Here is a 10,234-nt window from a genome sequence, read left to right as displayed (position 1 = left end):
GACCGGATTGCCTCCCCCCCTGCGGACCCCCCAGTGAACCCAGGTAAGTGGGGTTCGTACACCCCTACTTTCTCATCATTGCTAAACCTTGCTTGCTTGACAGACAGAGAGCCAGTGGGCAAGTAGGCCGTGGCATCTACTGCTCTTCCTTCTCACCACCACCATTGTCTGGGTCAGAGCAAGAGGCAGATTGAACTAGCACATTGCAATGATTAAGATTAAGAGGAGAAACAAGTCCAGGGTTCTCTTGTCAATGGACTTCAGCTGGGGTGTGGGTAGGGATGTATGGACTGAGTTAAATCTGCTCCATCTGAGTTTCATGGATTGTCAGGTTCCTTTTGTTCTGTCGTCCACTAACAGATGGATGCAATTTTTTTTGTCATGCAGAAAAATAAAGAAATAATTACGTAAGAGGTTTCATAACAATTTACATAATTTACCTTAGTACATAACATTTAGTGTATTGTCCCCCATTCCATTCCACTTTTCCTCAGCAGAAACTTGCATTGTTGTTGTTCAGTCGTTCAGTCGTGTCCGACTCTTTGTGACCCCATGGACCATAGCACGCCAGTCCTTCCTGTCCTGCGCTCTCTCCCGGAGTGTGCTCAAATTCATATTCATTGCATTGGTGATGCTATCTAGCCATCTCATCCTCTGCCGTCCCCTTCTCCTTTTGCCTTCAGTCTTTCCCAGCATCAGGGTCTTTTCCAGAGAGTTTTCTTTTCACATTAGGTGTAGGGATGGGGGAGAATTTCTCCCCGAAACTTCGGGAGGCTGAGCACAAACGCATTCGGTCCTCTGAAGGTTGTTCGGGGAGAAATTCTCCACCCCCCCGCCCCCCCCCCGGGATGGGACTTACCTTTCATGAATGTCCCTCCTGGCGGCGGGTCCCAGCGGTGGTTCAGCAGGTCTTTGTCAGGGGCAGGGGCGGCAGCCGGTCTTTCAACCAGCTGCCGCCGCCGCCATTACAAGCAAAGTAAAAAAAAAAAAAATGCCCCTGTGATAGGCTACGTGACGATTAACGTAGCCTATCATGGCTGACTTTGCAGATCTAGCCATGATAGGCTATGTTAATCGTTACGTAGCCTATCACAGGGGCGTTTTTTTTTTCTTTTGAAGTTCGCGGCCGGGGAGACGGGGCGCTTCTCCCCGGCCTCAATTTCGGCCGGGAGAGGCGGGAAGCCTCCCCCCCGGCCTGAATTTCGGCCGGGCGAGGGGGGAAGCCTCCCCCCCTGGCCTGAACTTCGGGGGGAGCAGCGAAGCGCCTCCCCCCCACCGCGAAGCAAGCTGTGAGACCAAGTAAGTGTCTTTCATGCACCCCTAATTAGGAGTCTTCTCCAGCATCACAGTTCGAAAGCATCCATTCTTCGGCGCTCAGCCTTCCTTGTAGTCCAGCGCTCACAGCCGTACATTACTACTGGGAAAACCATAGCTTTGATTATGTGGACCTTTGTGGGCAAGGTGATGTCTCTGCTTCTTACTATGCTGTCTAGGTTTGCCATAGCTTTCCTCCCAAGGAGCAAGCGTCTTTTAATTTCATGGCTACAGTCACCGTCTGCGGTGATCTTGGAGCCCAAGAAAATACAATCTGTCACAGCTTCCATTTCTTCCCCTTCTATATGCCAGGAAGTGATGGGGCCAGATGCCATGATCTTCATTTTTTAATGTTGAGTTTCAAACCAGCTTTTGCACTCTCCTCTTTCACCCTCAACAACAGGCTCTTGAGATCCTCTTCACTTTCTGCCATTAGGGTGGTATCGTCTGCATATCGGAGGTTGTTAATAATTCTCCCGGCAATCTTAATTCCGACCTGTGATTCATCCAACCCGGCATTTCTCATGATGTACTCTGCATATAAGTTAAATAAGCAGGGTGACAATATGCAGCCTTGTCGTACTCCTTTCCCAATTTTGAACCAATCAGTTGTTCCATGTCTGGTTCTTACTGTTGCTTCTTGACCCTCGTACAGGTTTCTCAGGAGATAGGTAAGGTGGTTTGGTACTCCCATCACTTTAAGAATTTGCCACAGTTTGTTGTGATCCACACAATCAAAGGCTTTAGTGTAGTCAATGAAGCAGAAATAGACGTTTTTCTGGAATTCTCTTGTTTTCTCCATGATCCAGCGAAAGTTGGCGATTTGATCTCTAGTTCCTCTGCCTCTTTGAAACCCAGCTTGTACTTCCGGTAGTTCTCAGTTCGCATACTGCTGAAGCCTAGCTTGTAGGATTTTGAGCATCACCTTGCTGGCATGTGAAATGAGCGCAATTGTGCGGTAGTTTGAACACTGTTTGGCATTACCCTCCTTTGGAATTGGAATGTGAACTGACCTTTTCCAGTCCTGCGGCCACTGTTGAGTGTTCCAAATGTGTTGGCATATTGAGTGCAGCACTTTAACAGCATCATCTTTTAGGGTTTTAAATAGCTCAGCTGGAATACTGTCATCTCCTCTAGCTTTGTTGTTAGTCATGCTTCCTAAGGCCCACTTGATTTCACTCTCTAGGATGTCGGGCTCAAGTTCAGTGACCGCACTATCATGGCTATCAGGGACATTCAGATCTTTCCTGTATAGTTCTTCTGTGTATTCTTTCCACCTCTTCTTAATCTCATCTGCTTCTGTTAAGTCCCTGCCTTCTTTGTCCTTTATCATGCCCGTCTTTGCACAAAATGTTCCCTTGAGATCTCCGATTTTCTTGAAGAGATCTCTAGTCTTTCCCATTCTGTTGTTTTCCTCGATTTCTTTGCATTGTTAATTTAAGAAGGCCTTCTTGTTTCTCCTTGCTATTCTCTGGAACTCCTTGCTATTCTCTGGAACTCCGCATTCAGTTGGATATATCGTCCCCTTTCTCCCTTGCTTTTTGCTTCCCTTCTTTCCTCAGCTACTTGTAAAGCCTCATCAGACAGCCACTTTGCTTTCTTGCATGTCTTTTTCTTTGGGATGGATTTCGTTGCTGCCTCCTGAACAATGTTACGGACCTCCGTCCATAGTTCCTCAGGCACTCTGTCTATCAGGTCTAATCCCTTAAATCAATTCCTCACCTCCACTGTATATTCATAAGGGATATGATTTAGGTCATACCTGAACGGTTTAGTGGTTTTCCCTACGTTCTTGAATTTAAGCCAAAATTTTGCAAGAAGCAGCTCATGATCTGAGCCACAGTCAGCTCCAGGTCTTGTTTTTGCTGACTGTATGGAGCTTCTCCATCTTTGGCTGCAAAGGACATAATCAATCTGATTTCGATATTGACCATCTGGTGATGTCCATGTGTAGAGTCGTCTCTTGTGCTGTTGGAAAAGAGTGTTTGCTATGATCAGCGTGTTCTCTTGGCAAAACTCTATTAGCTTTTGCCCTGCTTCATTTTGTACACCAAGACCATTCTTGCCTGTTATCCCGGTGATTTCTTGACTTCCTACTTTAGCATTCCAATCCCCTATGATGAAGAGGACATCTTGTTTGGGTGTTAGTTCTAGAAGGTGTTGTAGGTCTTCATAGAACCGACCCACCTCTGCTTCTTCGGCCTCAGTGGTTGGGGCATAGACTTGAATTACTGTGATGTTGAATGGTTTGCCTTGGATTCGTACTGAGATCATTCTATCATTTTTGAGATTGTACCCCAGTACTGCTTTTCCCACCCTTTTGTTGACTATGAGTGCTACTCCATTTCTTCTAAGGGATTCTTGCCCACAGTAGTAGATATGATGGTCATCTGAATTAAATTCGCCCATGCCTGTCCATTTGAGTTCGCTGATTCCGAAGATGTCGATGTTCAGTCTTGCCATCTCATGTTTGACCACCTCCAGCTTACCTTGATTCATTGATCTTACATTCCAGGTTCCTAAACAATATTGTTCTTTACAGATCAATATTTCACCACCAGACACATCCACAGCTGAGTGTCCTTTCGGCTTTGGCCCAGCCGCTTCACTCTTTCTGGCACTACTTGGAAATACTCTCTGCTCTTCCCCAGTAGTATATTGGACACCTTCTGACCTGAGGGGCTCATCTTCCGGCGTCATATCTTTTAACCTTGTGATACATTCCATGGGGTTTTCTTGGCAAGAATCCTGGAGTGGGTTGCCATTTCCTTCTCCAGTGGACCACATTTTGTCAGAACTCTCTGCCTGTCCGTCTTGGGTGGCCCTGCATGGCATAGCTTATGGCTTCACTGAGTTACGTAAGCCCCTTCGCCACAACAAGGCAGTGATCCATGAAGGGGAGAAACTTGCATATTTGCCTACAAATTACTATGTGTACATTTCAGGAAAGTAAAAAAAAAAAATCCTAAGGTCCACAGACTCCTCACAGCCTGATGGGGTCGCTCCGCAGCAGATTCTGCTGGATTCTTAGAAATCCGAACTCATTTTAGTCCATCTGGAATTTCTCCAGCATCCCTAGGTGTGGGCCCTCAGCAGGTGCCAACCATGTCCACACTTGACACTGGTCCTGCCCCCCTCCTGTGTATAGTACAGGATTACCTGTTCCTTTATGGCCTGAGTAGGGATGTTTTGCCTGTGTTGTATCAGATAGTCATTTGGTAACATGCAGACTCTAGGAGGTAGATACTAATGCCTTCAAGCCCAGCTGGAATTAAAGTGATAGAAGGAGAATGGGAGGTAATGGTAATCAGAAATAAGTTTAAGAGACTCTGGAAGGAGGGAAACAGGAAGCCTCACACACCTGAGCCATCATCCTTCAGCATTAGAGTTGCCAACTATTGATTTCAAAAGTTGTGGCACCTGGGTAGGAACAAAGGCAAATCTGGATAGACTCCAGTGGAAGCTAAGCTAGTAGCAAAAGCTTTCTGTATTCTTTCTGGCTACTAATGGTAGATACTAGTGCTGCACCAAATCCTGCTCCCTATTTTTGGGAACCTTTTCTCTCCCTGTGAAAGAGGCATTGTTTTTTTTTTCTGCCTCTTTCGCAGGAGGGGGGGATTTTGAAGAATTTTCTCCTTGGGGAGGGGGACAGAGTTTCCACATACCTTTTTAAATGTAGGCAATTCTTGAGGGGTCTTCTTTCTATTTTTTTTTTTAAACACCCCTTGCTTTTGTAGGAACCCAGAACTCTTCTCCAGCCTGGCAGTTCTTTCTGAACTCTCAGGAGACCATGTGACCTTGCCCTCTCCAATAGGCATTCAGGAAGAACTCCCGGCTGGAGAAGAGTCCTGGGATCTTGCAAGTGCAGGGCGTGTTTTTTGAAAAATAGAAAGAAGACCCCTCAAGAATTGCCTATACTTAAAAAGGTACGTGGAAACCCTATTCCCCTCCCCAAAGATAAATTTCTCTGAAATTCTCATCTCTCCCAGCCTCTTTCGCCAGAGTTTTCACCTCCCCCCCTGAATGCCAAAACTGGAAGAATCAAAATTTTCTGCACAGCGCTAGTAGATACGGAGGGCTGAGCCTGTGCTTACATTCTAGTATTGGCCAGGTGAAGGAGCTATAGAAGGAAATAGGTGTGAGGGCAGCCTTCACAGCTGCTCCTGCTAACATACTACATAGATTTACCATCTCCTACCCTGTCGGTTGTGACTTAACTGTGGAGGTGGAGGGGAGCTCACACATGACCTCAGCAGTCTTTCATGCAGCAGCATATACAGTGGTGATGTGGAGCTCACCAGCATGACTCCTATTCCAGATGAAAGGGTTTTACAGTTCAAGCATGCATACAAAGGGAAAATGAAACTTTGAAAACACCAACACTTTGCTCAAAACTTTCTGGCAACCAACTCCAAATTCTAGCTTTTACACCAAAAAATATGGCAACTGGGCAAGAGACACCATCTCCCAATCAGCCAGGTGTTACTGTTTTTTAGTCAACTGTCAACCCTACTCATTCTACCACCACCCCAGGATAAATCTGCTGATTATACCAAAGGAAAGGAAAGGTTCCTCCTGTGCAAGCACCGGGTCATTACTGACCCCTAGAGGGATGCCTGCTTACACTGGCGTTTTCATGGCAGACTGCAGCAGGGTGGTTTGCCATTGGCTTCCCCAGTCGTGACTACCTTTCCCCCAGCAAGCTGGGTATTCATTTTACCGACCTTGGAAGGATGGAGGGCTGAGTCGACCTGAGCCGGCTACCCGAGACCCAGCTTCCGCTGGGATCGAACTCAGGTCGTGGGGAGAGCTTTGGTTGCTATACAGCCGCCTACCACTCTGCGCCACACGAGGCTCTGATTATACCAAAGTGGCAAGTAAATATAGTAATTTGTCTGTGTTGTGGTGTATTCCGTTAACTAATGTTGCTGTACTTTTAAGGGATAACTTCCTGTTTGGGGAGGAGCAGGAATAGTGTGTGTGTGTGTACAGTTAGGCCTTGTGTTAGGTTGCAGTTGGGCCTTATGTTTGTTGTTTGTTCTGTTCTCCTTAAACATATAATCTGCTACCCTCCAAATACTGTTAGTTGTGACCTTATGTTGTCTTTGGTGTGAAGCCTATACTTAATACATGTATTCTAGATTAGTCTCCTAGCAACAATAAGATCACTTTGGAACCCTTTGAGTGTTTCTTCCACAATAACGAAAGCAACGTTTGGTCAGACTAATGGATGGAATACATTGTGAAGTGTGTACTGAGAAGTTAACATTGAATTTTTTTTGTTATTGTTGTGCCATTTTTCTACTGTCACATTAAGGGCTGTAGTAGTATGTATGTAGACAGCTCAAAACGCATCTGACCATTTTTTACAGGGTTGCCTTATAACTTCCCATCTCTCCACTTTGATCCTTGCTTTCAGGCTAAATTACCTCAATGCACTTGGTTTGGAGCTATGCTTGAAAGTCACTTACAGATTCCAAGTAATATAGGATGTAGTAGAAGCATGTCATGAGAAACGCCGGGTTGGATGAATCACAGGTCGGAATTAAGATTGCCGGGAGAATTATCAACAACCTCAGATACGCAGACGATACCACCCTAATGGCAGAAAGCGAAGAGGATCTCAAGAGCTTCTTGTTGAGGGTGAAAGAGGAGAGTGCAAAAGCTGGTTTGAAACTCAACATTAAAAAAACGAAGATCATGGCATCTGGCCCCATCACTTCCTGGCATATAGAAGGGGAAGAAATGGAAGCAGTGACAGATTGTATTTTCTTGGGCTCCAAGATCACCGCAGACGGTGACTGTAGCCATGAAATTAAAAGACGCTTGCTCCTTGGGAGGAAAGCTATGGCCAACCTAGACAGCATAGTAAGAAGCAGAGACATCACCTTGCTGACAAAGGTCCATATAATCAAAGCTATGGTTTTCCCAGTAGTAACGTATGGCTGTGAGACCTGGACTATAAGGAAGGCTGAGCGCCGAAGAATTGATGCTTTCGAACTGTGGTGCTGGAGAAGACTGTTACGAGTCCCCTGGACTGCAAGGAGGTCAAATCAGTCAATCCTAAAGGAAATCAACCCTGACTTCTCATTGGAAGGACAGATACTGAAACTGAAGCTCAAATATTTTGGCCACCTAATGCGAAGAGAAAAGTCACTGGAAAAGTCACTGATGCTGGGAAAGACTGACGGCAAAAGGAGAAGGGGACGGCAGAGGATGAGATGGCTAGATAGCATCACCGATGCAATGAATATGAACTTGAGCACACTCCGGGAGAGAGCGGAGGACAGGAAGGCCTGGCGTGCTATGGTCCATGGGGTCACGAAGAGTTGAGTCGGACAAGACTTAACGACTGAACAACAACAAAGTAGAAGCATGACTGCTCAAGGGCCTTTGTCATGCAAAGTGCACTCACCATCAATTGTATAGTTTGTATGCCTCTGGGTCTTCTTAACAGTCAGATTGAAAGGCTCTATTCCTTGACCTTCACTTTGCAAACAAGCAAAGGTTGGAAATATATAGTGCTCCAAAGTAAAATTGTTTTTAGTTCCAAAAGTGAATTCTAACGGGGACTTCATTAGGGAACAAAATCCAAGTTCGTAAAAATTCTCCAAATTCCACCTCGAAGCTCATTCTGTCTTGTGTCCATATCAGATTCTGAGCATTGTTTCCCCCACCCTTTCACATGGAAATTAATGTGTATTTTCATGATATTTTCCAAATGTGCGCACCAGTTGTGTGCATCTTTGAAATGTGTGCATTCTTATCCCATTGATTAAAGCATGTTTGTGTGCATTTTTCAAAAGTATGGATTTTTTCATGTGCATTTTTCAAATATACTCACACTTCCTAGAACCAAATGCAGACCCAAACACATGTGGGTCTGCAGATCATGGACCAAAAATATGCATGTTCAAAAAAATCATACGTTTGAAAAATGTGCACTTTTGAAATATACACACAAACACATTTTAATCAATGGGAGAAATGTATGCATTTAAAATGTGCACATTTTTTTTCTGTGAAAAGAAAAAAACAAGTCTCACAACCTGATAGGGACACTAGTCAGAATGAGCTTCAAGGTGGTATCCAGAGAACCTCCATAAGCAAAAAGTTTGCCATTTCACACATCTCTATATTATGTTTAAGAGAAATAATTTGCGTTCATATGTACTCTAGCACTCTTCTCTGCCTCTCCACACAAGGATCACTATATTTTTCATCATTGATCCTCCATGGTAAGACCTTTGACTGCTTCTCAATTAGTCATCTACCTAACTTGCTCCCTGCTATGCACTACCTCTGAACCACAATGAGTGCTCCAGCTTTGAACAACTGAACCTCAGAGGCACATCCATAAGGCACTTTTACACTTCAAAGGTTTCTCTATGGATTGGCCTAATTTTGGTCCAGTTTTTGTAAAAGTAGCAAGCATTAGACACAAATTGAGATTTGACAGATCAGGAGCGGCCTTAGTAATAATGTTCACTGCATCTCCAACTTTACACAACTACTTTTATATGTCATATCATTTCTAGGTGTGTGTATAGGAATTTATGTATTTATGTATTTATTTATACAAAAATGTATGCCCTGCTTTTTCCTTCCAAAAAGGTGTTGCTCGAAGTGACTTACAAAATTTAAAAACACACATAAAAATAACAATATTCATAACTGAAACACAATTACTATTCAAAAAGCAGCATCAAGACAAAAATAGAAAGAGCCAAAACTATCAATCAATCAATTAAAATAGGTAACAACCAAATTAACTGGTTGTCTGCAATTGCCGATGGAATACACAGAGGAAGAATCTTAGCTCTTGGTCAAAGAGTCCCACATATGGGGTGCTGCCACAGAGAAAGCCCTCTTGTGTATTGCCACCAACTGTGGCTCAGAATGCAGCGGCACACACGACAGGGGTACAACAACTAATTTTAAAAATGGGTCAATTTACATTAGAGTCAGTTAGCCAATGTGGTGTAGTGGTGAGAGTGTTGGACTGGGAGCTGGGAGATCCGGGTTCTAGTCCTCACTTGGCCATGGAAGCTCACTGGGTGACTTTGGGCCAGTCACAGACACTCAGCCCAACCTACCTCACAGGGTTGTTGTTGTGAGGATAAAATGGAGGAGAGGGAGGATTATGTGCGCCACCTTCAGTTACTTGGAGGGGAAAAGGCAGGATATAAATGTAATCAATCAATCAATCAATCAATCAATAAGAAGATGGTTCCCAAACCTTTTAGGGCTTTAGAAGTGAACTGGAGGCCAGAGCAGCTGACAGAATAAAAGGGTCATATGATCCCAGTATTTTGCCCTAGTCAAAATTTTATTAGCAGCATACTGCACTAGTTGAAGTATCCAAGTAGTTTTCAAGGTCAGCCCCATGTAGAGGAGTGTTACAGCAGTCCAGACAAGATGTCACTAATGCATGTAGGAACATGGCCAGGTCTCAGTGTACCAGGAATGGGCACAGCTGGTGCATCAGCCAAAGCTAGGTGAAAGCACTCCTAGCCACAACCAAGACCTGGCCTCAGCTGACACCTGACTACAGCTGATGCAGCCAGGTGCACGAGTACTCCCAAGCTGCAAACCTGATCTTTTAAAGTGAGTGCAACCATGTCCAGAACAGCCTATCAATAGATTGATAGTTCGTATCAAGATATGGTTTTCGGTAGGGATGTCAGAGAATTTCGCCACGAATCTCGGGGAGGCCGAATGCCAGCTCATTCGGCCCCCCGAAATCGGTGGTGGAACAGTCTGCATCCTGCCCCCCTGGGACGGGACTTACCTTGGGCGGATCTTCCTGGCGGCGGCGGCGGCGGCGGCTCCGGCGGCAGTTCGGCGGCAGTTCAGCAGCGGCGGCTGCAGCGGCCGGTCTTCCGACCGGCTGCCGCCGCCACTTCCAGTTAAAAAAAAA

This window comes from Heloderma suspectum, chromosome 5 (assembly GCF_057233095.1).
Source record: "Heloderma suspectum isolate Gila_16-S chromosome 5, 16-S_ref, whole genome shotgun sequence".
Taxonomy (NCBI): Eukaryota; Metazoa; Chordata; class Lepidosauria; order Squamata; family Helodermatidae; genus Heloderma; species Heloderma suspectum.
Note: the sequence above shows the minus strand (reverse complement) of the source record.